This window comes from Coenobita brevimanus, chromosome 18 (genome assembly GCF_032717465.1).
Source record: "Coenobita brevimanus isolate Jiangsu-jjx chromosome 18, ASM3271746v2, whole genome shotgun sequence".
NCBI lineage: Eukaryota > Metazoa > Arthropoda > Malacostraca > Decapoda > Coenobitidae > Coenobita > Coenobita brevimanus.
Window position 1 is genome coordinate 8,791,002 of NC_136971.1, and position 8,754 is coordinate 8,799,755.

The 8,754-nt window shown below is 38.1% G+C and overlaps 1 non-coding gene across 1 annotated transcript; it reads left to right on the top strand.

Annotated features, from left to right (window-relative positions):
* Positions 1-1,471: 1,471 nt before the first annotated feature.
* Positions 1,472-1,590, top strand: LOC145391543 (5S ribosomal RNA). The gene has a single exon (XR_013895862.1). It is a non-coding gene; the product is annotated as a 5S ribosomal RNA (ribosomal RNA).
* The last annotated feature ends 7,164 nt before the right edge of the window (positions 1,591-8,754 follow it).

Consider the following 8,754-nt stretch of genomic DNA (forward strand, 5'->3'; position numbering starts at 1 on the left):
ACTGGTGATTGGGGCTGAATGCAGGTGATTGGGGCTGAATGCAGGTGATTGGGGCTGATTGCAGGTGATTGGGGCTGAATGCAGGTGATTGGGGCTGATTGCAGGTGATTGGGGCTGAATGCAGGTGATTGGGGCTGAGTACTGGTGATTGGGGCTGAATGCTGGTGATTGGGGCTGAATGTTGGCGATTGGGGCAGAATGGTGGTGATTGGGACTGGATACTGGTGATTGGGGGTGAATGTTTCTGGCCTGTGGTTCCTTCTTCCTTAAAAAAAAAAAAAAAAAAAAAGCTAATGGTGCTCATTGGCTAGTAAATGGTTACCCATTAATGATGGCTTGAAGAATGTAACCCCAAGCCTCTACACTCCTGATGGGGCATTGAATCACAATAATCAAGGCCATGCTGTGTGTGTGCATTTGTTCATTTCTTTCATGAGAACTGTAATAGATGTCAACCCATTTATTTTTGCATTAGGTTTGGGTAAGTCCAGGGAGTGACAGAAAAATACCAAACAAAAGTTTTGGTGATTGTGCATGATCTAAGAGTTTCAGGTTTCAGGTAATGTTCGGGAGTATAGCCTTTTTAACGGCACTTCCTGATGTTATTGTCGCTGTCTGGTTATACTTTTCTTTAGTCTTGTTTATGTCCCATTTTCTTTTCCCTTATCTTCCAAAAAGAATAAATAATTTCCTTTGTTTCATCTATATTTTCATTTTCAAATAAGAACTTTCCAATAACATTTTTCACACTTTCTTCGTAAGGCTGCTGTAATCTAATACACTTTCTCCTTTCCTCATTGTATGCTGGGCACCACAAAATAAAATGAGTTAAATCTTCTTTTATACTGTCACATAGGTCACATTTTGTCTCCTCTCCTCTAAACCTTTTCCTATCATTTAAATTTAAGTTATTAGTTCTGCATTTAAATAATAAAACAGAGCTCTGTCTATTGTCGTATGCACTTTCTTGGTTTCCTAATTCTGTTCTCCATTCTCTATAAATACTTAAGCTTTCTTTCTCATTCATAATATTTTTCCATTCTATCCTGTCCCATTCCTTCACTTTTCTTCTTATTTCTTCGTCCGTACTATTTTTCATTGCTCCATCCTGCACTCCTATTTTCTTTAACTCTTTGTCCAGCTCCTTCATCCATCTATTTTTCTTTTCCTCTCTTGTGACCTCTACTATCCTTCTTAACAAATCATTTCCTTCTTCTTTCATGCTGTAACTTAAAAATTTCCATTGTCCCTCTAGTATTCTTGCCTTCATGGATGCTGCACCAATCTCTCCCCTCAGAGCTGCTGTTTGAGTGTAGCTGGATGCTCCCAAAATCATTCTAAAAACACTATTTTCCACTCTTTGTAGTTGGTCTATTTCTTGTTTAGTCATATCCATCACACTGACTCCGTATAATATCGATGGTAATGCTATACTTTTCCAGAAAGTTTTCCCTATTAATAATCTTAAACAGCCAACGGCCATGCCACGTTGAGTACACCACTTCCCGTCCGATCAGCGAAGTTAAGCAACGTTGGGTCTGGTTAGTACTTGGATGGGTGACTGCCTGGGAACACCAGATGCTGTTGGCATCCCTACATGTCAAGTGGGGTTGGTGGAGGATTGGTGCCCCTCCCTGTAAAACAATTAACTCTAAGCCCTTGACCACCCTGTTTGGGATACATGGCATCTGGCAATGCATGCATGCAGCTTTGTTTTATCACAGGGTATGTCATATTTGCTAATTTTCGTGCCTTGTCCAACAGTACTTTCTTTTGTTCTTTAAAACAATTCTTACTATCATTTATCATTAGGCCCAGATATTTAATTTTGTCTCCAACTTTTATACCTCTAATATTGTCTGGTTTTTCTTTCAAATTATAAATTAATATTTGTCACTTTGTCTTATTCATTTCCAGTCCATATTTTTTACTCACTCTAATCGTTTCATCTATCACCTCTTCTGCCTCCTCTTGACTACTGGCCAACAGCATTCCATCATCCGCAAAGAAAAGAGATGATATCTTAAAGTATTCGTCCTGAAACCCTTTGTCCACTTCCTCTAACTTTTTAATTATTTCAAATGTTACTAGTTTGAATAATGTCGTAGACACTGTACAGCCCTGACATATCCCACTTGACACTTCCATTTCTTCTCTTTCTTCCCCAATTTCAATTATTGTTTTATCTTCATTATATATTTCAGCCAACAGATCAGTGATTTTTGGGTTTATTTTGTTTTTCATAAGTATATTTATCAATTCCTCTCTCTTTATACTGTCATAAGCCTTTTTATAGTCAATTGCTACCACAAATAACGGCTTTTTCATTTCAAAAGACTTTTCCACACAGTATCTCAGTATAAATAAATTATTTTCCATTCTTGCTTTTTCTGTGAACCCTCCTTGTACATCTTTTTCTAGCTCGTTCTTTTTTATATGATCCTCTAAATACAGTCTCACTGCACCCATCATTAGTTTATATCCTTGGTTTGTCAGTGCAATTGGTCTTAGCTCACGCACCTTTGGTTTTGTTATTTTTGGTATCATAGTTGTTCGTGATTGTTTCCATCCTTTTGGTATAATTCCTGTTGCTATTGTCCCTCTTAAACTTCTTATCATTTCTTCTACCAACTGCTCGCTTTCCCCTAAGCTTTTGAACATTTCAGGCTTTAATCCATCCATCCCTGCTGCCTTCCCACACCTCATCTTTTTCAAACATTTTCTCACCCTGTCCTCACTTACGATTTCATTATTTATGTGAATTATTCCCTTTTCCATTTTTGTTATCATCTCAAAATGCTCTCTTTGCATCACACTGCAGCTCCTGATATATGTACCTCTGGTCTTATCTTTACCATTTTGTTCACTCTGAAAACACACCTCTCTGCCTATCTATTTTTCTTTACTTCCTCATATTCTTTTTCATATTCCTCTTTTTTTTTTACTGTTCCATACCTTACTTATATTGTTTTCATTTTTCCTATATACTGTGCTCCAAAATTGTACTATTTCTTTTCTTATACCAGCTTTATCCAGTTCTTTTCCATCTTCTCCATATATCCTTACATTATCTTCTTTTTCTCGGTTTCCTTTCAGTTTATTTATGTATTTCCATATCTTCCTTCCACTGTCTTTGCTTTCCTTGATTTCTCAGGTTAGTTTTTCTTCATGTTTAAATAATTAATTTCTTATAATTTTCTGTGTTTTACACTCCTGTTCTTCATACCTCTTTTTTCCTTTTTTCCTTCTCCTTTGTACTTGTTGCATTCCTTCTGTTTCTATTTAGTTTCTTTCTTTCCTTTATTTCTTTTCATATCTCTTCATTTATCCAAGCTGGTTCTACTTCTTTATTATTCTTTCTTTGCCTAGTTTTATATTGGCACTTCAATATTTCATCTGTAGTGATTTTTATCCTCTCCTCTAACTCAATCATGTTTTTTGCCTCTTTTTCCCTTCCATTTCTTTCCATCTCTTTTGTAAAAACTTTTAATGACTCTTTATCTGTTTTATAATATTCCTTTATCACCCAGTCCTTTTTGTAATCTTTCCTTTCTGTGCCTACATTAAAATATATTTTCAGGAAATTGTGATCAGATATATCAAAGTCTTCTTTCTCTTCATATCCATCCATTGCCAGACGCCATGTATCCCAAACGGGGTGGCCAAGGGCTTAGAGTTAATTGTTTTACAGGGAGGGGCACTAATCCTCCACCAACCCCACTTGACACGTAGCCTATTATCATTTTCTGAAATTTACTATACATTTTATCATTTGTCAGTGCAAAATCTATTACACTTTTCTCTTCACCTCTACTCCATGTGTGAACTCCTTGACACCTTGCATCATCATTTAACATTATTAGGTTATATTTCTCCATCCACTCAAGGATCATTTTTCCATTTATATCCAATGCTTGCTCACCCTTAAAACCAACATGTCCGTTGAATCTCCAACTATTAGTAAGGGTTCTTCATTTTCTACTATTATCTCTTCTACTTCCTTTCTTATCTCACTATTTCTGTTCTTTTCATTTACACTAAAATAAACTACCATTACCTTCATTTCCCATTTTCCAACAGAACCACTGACAAACAAAATGTTTTTATTCTTTGTTGGTATTTTGGAAAATTTTATATCCTTATCTTTCCTGTAAAGTATCATCACTCCTCCTCCTTTTTTCTCCTGCTTACCTCTCGTATTTTCAATCACACTAATATCCTCCTTAAAAACTACATCTCTTATCTTTCTTTGTGTTTCTGTCAAACAAACAATGCTACTAGTTTCCCAAATTTCCTCAACTTCTATACTTTTCACCCTTGTTAGACCTTGTATGTCGATTACCTTAAATACCACATATTTTCCCTCCTCCTCATGCTTCTCATTTTTCCCAAGTTGTCAGTGTACATTTTCCTCCTCTCGTACCTGTATTACTCTGTTTTTCTTGATGATCCATTTTCCTCCTCTTTCTCTTTTTTGTTTTAGCTCATCCCTTAATTTAGAATTTTCCTCCCTCTCCTTTTTTGTCATATCAGCTTGTATTCCTATCTTTCTGTACCTTTGCTCTGTAACATCTCTCAGAATTTTGTTTTTCTTTAAGACATCCCATTTCATATGTACCTCTTTAAATCCTACAATCAAAGCTCTTTCTTTTCCATTTTCTTTGGAGCCTAACCTGTATGTTTTTTCTATCTGTGTATCCTGGACATTCAGTACATCACAAAATAACTCTTCAAAAAATTTTCTGTCTTTCTCCCTTTCTTCTGCTGTGTTTTTCTTACTTTCAGGGATGTTAAAAATGATAATATTTTTCTTCCTTCTCTCCCTGTCCTCTCTCTTTTCTAGAGTTCCTATTACTTTCTCAGTTACCCTTCTTACAAACTCCTCTTCTCTTTCCTGCCACTTATTTTCAAATTCTACAAACTTCTTCTGAAGGTTTTCATTCATCACCCTTAACTTTTCGAGCTCATCTCTTAGACTTCCTTCATTTCTACCTGTTTCCCCCTCTCCATCTCCTTTTTTCAGGTTTTCTTCAATACGTTGCATTCTTTCACATACCTTTTCATTATGCTCTTTTAACTCCTGTAGCTCACCCTTCATCTCCTGGTTGTCCTTCTTGATGATCTTCACTTCCTGCAGGCTTTTCCTCACCTTTGGGTCGCACGCCCTGCAGAACCACAACATTTCTTTCTTCACATGTAGCTCCTCATACATTTCTTGGCCTATTTTTTCACATCGTCTGTGGAACCAGGTTGCACAGTTGTCACATTCTAGCCCATCTTCATGAGCTCCCACCTTCTTTTTACAGTGTTTACATGTCTCCCGTTTCTTCTTCTCCTCGTCTGCACAGCTTCCACACAACTCTTCTTCATCCACTTTTCCTTCAAAAGCACAGCTCTTGCAGTTTTTCTTCCTTGCTCTCTTCCTTCCTTGCTCTCTTCCTTCCTCCATTGCCTGCATCTCCAGTATCATCTTTTTGTCTCCAAATTGTCTTTTCAAATATTTTCGGGACTTCTTAGGTTTGATGCAGACAGCGTCCCCCGACTTGGTGCGAAATTGTTGGAAGTTGCAGCTGGAAAATATGCAAAAATCATTTGTTTGTTTCGTTCATGAGAACAGTAATAGATATTGACCAAATTCTTTTTGCATTAGGTTAGAGTAGATCCTGGGAGTGTCAAAAAAATAACAATCTTTGGTGATTGTGTGGGACGCAGCCGCACAAAATTGTTAGAAGTCATGACATGTAAAACTGCGAAAGTAATTTTTTCAGCTTTGGTCAGAACGGTCATTGTGGGCTCAGTAACTATATGAAAACAGAGATAATGGCATTTGCAAACACTTTGGGATGGAAAGACTTAGTTAAATTTTTGCAGGCAAGCACTCTTCATTTAATATTGTATGGATGGATGTATGAATGAATTTATTTACCATTACATATACACAGTGGAGTTACAGGTACTCCTTAACATTGCATCTTTAAGTTGCACTTAATTTGCTTCTGCAGACATTTGTCTTATGTAATGTTTTTATTTGTAGCTACGTTAGTTTTTCATTTCAGATTATACCGTGATGAAGGTGTGTGTGTGTGTGCAGTGTCAACGAAGAGCCTGGTTGTATTCACACACGCGACACAACACGTACAGGGCAGCTACCAACACCAGACTTCAGTCATGTATTCAGCCATGGACCTCAACTCCCCTGATGAGGCACATGTGTGAGTAATATTTAATTTTTAAACGGTAACTGGTTTTTGTTGTCACTGCAAAAAGAAAGTCTGCACTTCTGCTGTTATTGCATATTATTCCTCTAAAAAACATTGTAATCATACACCTGAGCTGGTTTCTGCCAGCATTGGTAATGCAGTGGCTGAAATTTCTGATGGCTTTGAGGATTCAAATGTGATGCCCTGCTCTAGGAATTAATCCCAGATGATAGAGACCACTCCTTTCCTTCTTTATCCTTGCAAAGTTTTGACTCTATAGCTGCAGGGATTTTATATGCGTCTCTGTAGAATATGAATCTGTGAGGGAAGGCTCTTGACATACAGCTGTCATTTTTTTGTGCAGTGATGAGGGAACCAAAGGCCAAGAAACCACAAGATTGTTCCCTCCAAGAAAAGCCAAAATATGATAACAGGGAGCCAGATTCAAGATGCCCGGATACATTGCATTTTAAAGACTGGAGGTCATTGGCAGTAGGAAATACAGACAGAGGCAGACAGTTCCAGAGTTGACCTGTTGCATACATGAAGGACTGGGAGTAATGGTTAACTCTTTCATTAGAGAGTAGTACAGAAGAGGGTTGAGTGTTTGTTGTGAGACGGGTGCTACGTGCCAACTGTTGTGGTGGAGGGATGCAAGAAGACAGTTCGGAGGAGCAGTGACCATTGAAGTAATGATAAAAAAAAAGATAAAGGTGCAACAGTACAGTGAAGAGACAGGTTGAAGGGACCCAGTAAGAGGAAGAGACTTAGTGGGGTGGAGGTGGAGTCATTTTTCAAATCATTCACTCTCCTTCTCCTCTTCAGCCTGTCTCTTCACCTCATTGTTGCATATATATATATATATATATATATATATATATATATAACATATAATTCTCTCTCTCTCTCTCTCTCTCTCAAGCCCACTTCCCTATTCCTTTTGACCTTCTACTGTCTCATATTCTTCATCAGCTCTGCATAGTGTCAGTCAATAGTGAAACTTCATATAAGGTAATTTCCCTGGATGTGTTGTGTGGCAAATCATCTGTGCTGCAACATACTGTCTTATATAAACAAACAAACTGTCAGGATTATAAAGTAAAAGCATAAAAACTTATATTTATGTAGAAGTAACCACCACCCATAAAATACAAACTGTTGGTGAAGTTTCATGGCTGAAAAACCTAGCCACCTGGTGTGACTCATTTGAAATTGTTTTGTGATTGAAAGTGCATAGAGAAATACTTTGAAATGGTTTGGCCAGGTGGATAGGATAGCTAGAAGAGTGTATGGAAGTTAGACTGGCTAAAAGTGTGTGTAAGAATCTGGATTGCTGGCAGAGTTTGTGTGTGTGAGTCAAGTGGAGGGGGAGAGAAGGAGGGGGAGACAAAGGATGAGACGGAGGGATGGAGTGGAAAGATATATGAGAGTGAGGTGTGAGTTAGCGAAAGGAAAGCCAAATAGCTGTGGACAGGGCAGCATGGAGGTTTGTTTGTGAGAGTCAGGTGGAGGGAGAGACTGAGGATGAGATGGAGGGATGGAGTGGAGAGAGATTTGAGAGTGGATGTTGAATTGCAGGGAGGTCAGCCAACTAACAGGACAGGGCAATAGGAGATTTGTTTGTGGTCCCCCCTTATGGGATTAGGGCATCTTGCAGCAGGCTAAGGACTATTGTAACCCCCCAGTGTTCCACAAATGAACTTAATGTGTGTGTGTGTGTGTGTGTGTGTGTGAGAGAGAGAGAGAGAGAGAGAGAGAGCTGGGTCTGGTCATGAATGTGGTCTGCTTTCTTTGTATTGAAAGGCATTTTAATTCAGTCTATGGTGACATTTTTTTTCATTCATTAATATGTAAACCCTCTAATGCAAGAGTTAACCATAACTCCATGTATGCAGCAGGTCAGCTCTGTAATTGTCTGTATTTCCTACTGCCTATGATCTTTAGTGTTTTAAATGCAGTGTGTCCAGGCATCTTGAAATGAAAGAATCGTGAATTGTCTTGTTTTTATTTTTTCTTGGAGGGAACAACCTTGTGGGCTCATATCTTTGTGGTCCTTCTGTGCATAAAAAGAACTTGTCCCCAAATGATACTGTTCTTGATGTCACCAAATACTTTTATTACCAGGTAAACTTAATCAAGGTTTGGAAGAAAAGGACTAATGTGTAATATAATTTTCAGGTGCCTGAGTTGATTGTTAGCCATAGAAGCTGCCTAGAGAGAGGCAGAAAGAAGAAGAAGAATCCCTGGCAAACTTGAAACTGTAATGGAAGTTAACCCCACCATCAGCCTGTACACTGTGGTAAGTGTGTGAATGTGATTCCTTTTTGTTCTTGTTATGGCTTCAGGCCTATCTGGATATGAATCTGGTGGACTGCAGTCTGATGATGTTCTCCTGCAGTTCATCATCCTCCTTTTTTGAAATAGGGGGTTGACGGGGGTTGTATATTAGGGCCACCAGGTGAAGCCATCCCTCTTTAGCATCAGTTCTTTATTTATTTTAATTTTTACAGTTGGTGGATTTATACAAACCAAGGATGAACATATTTTTTTCCCA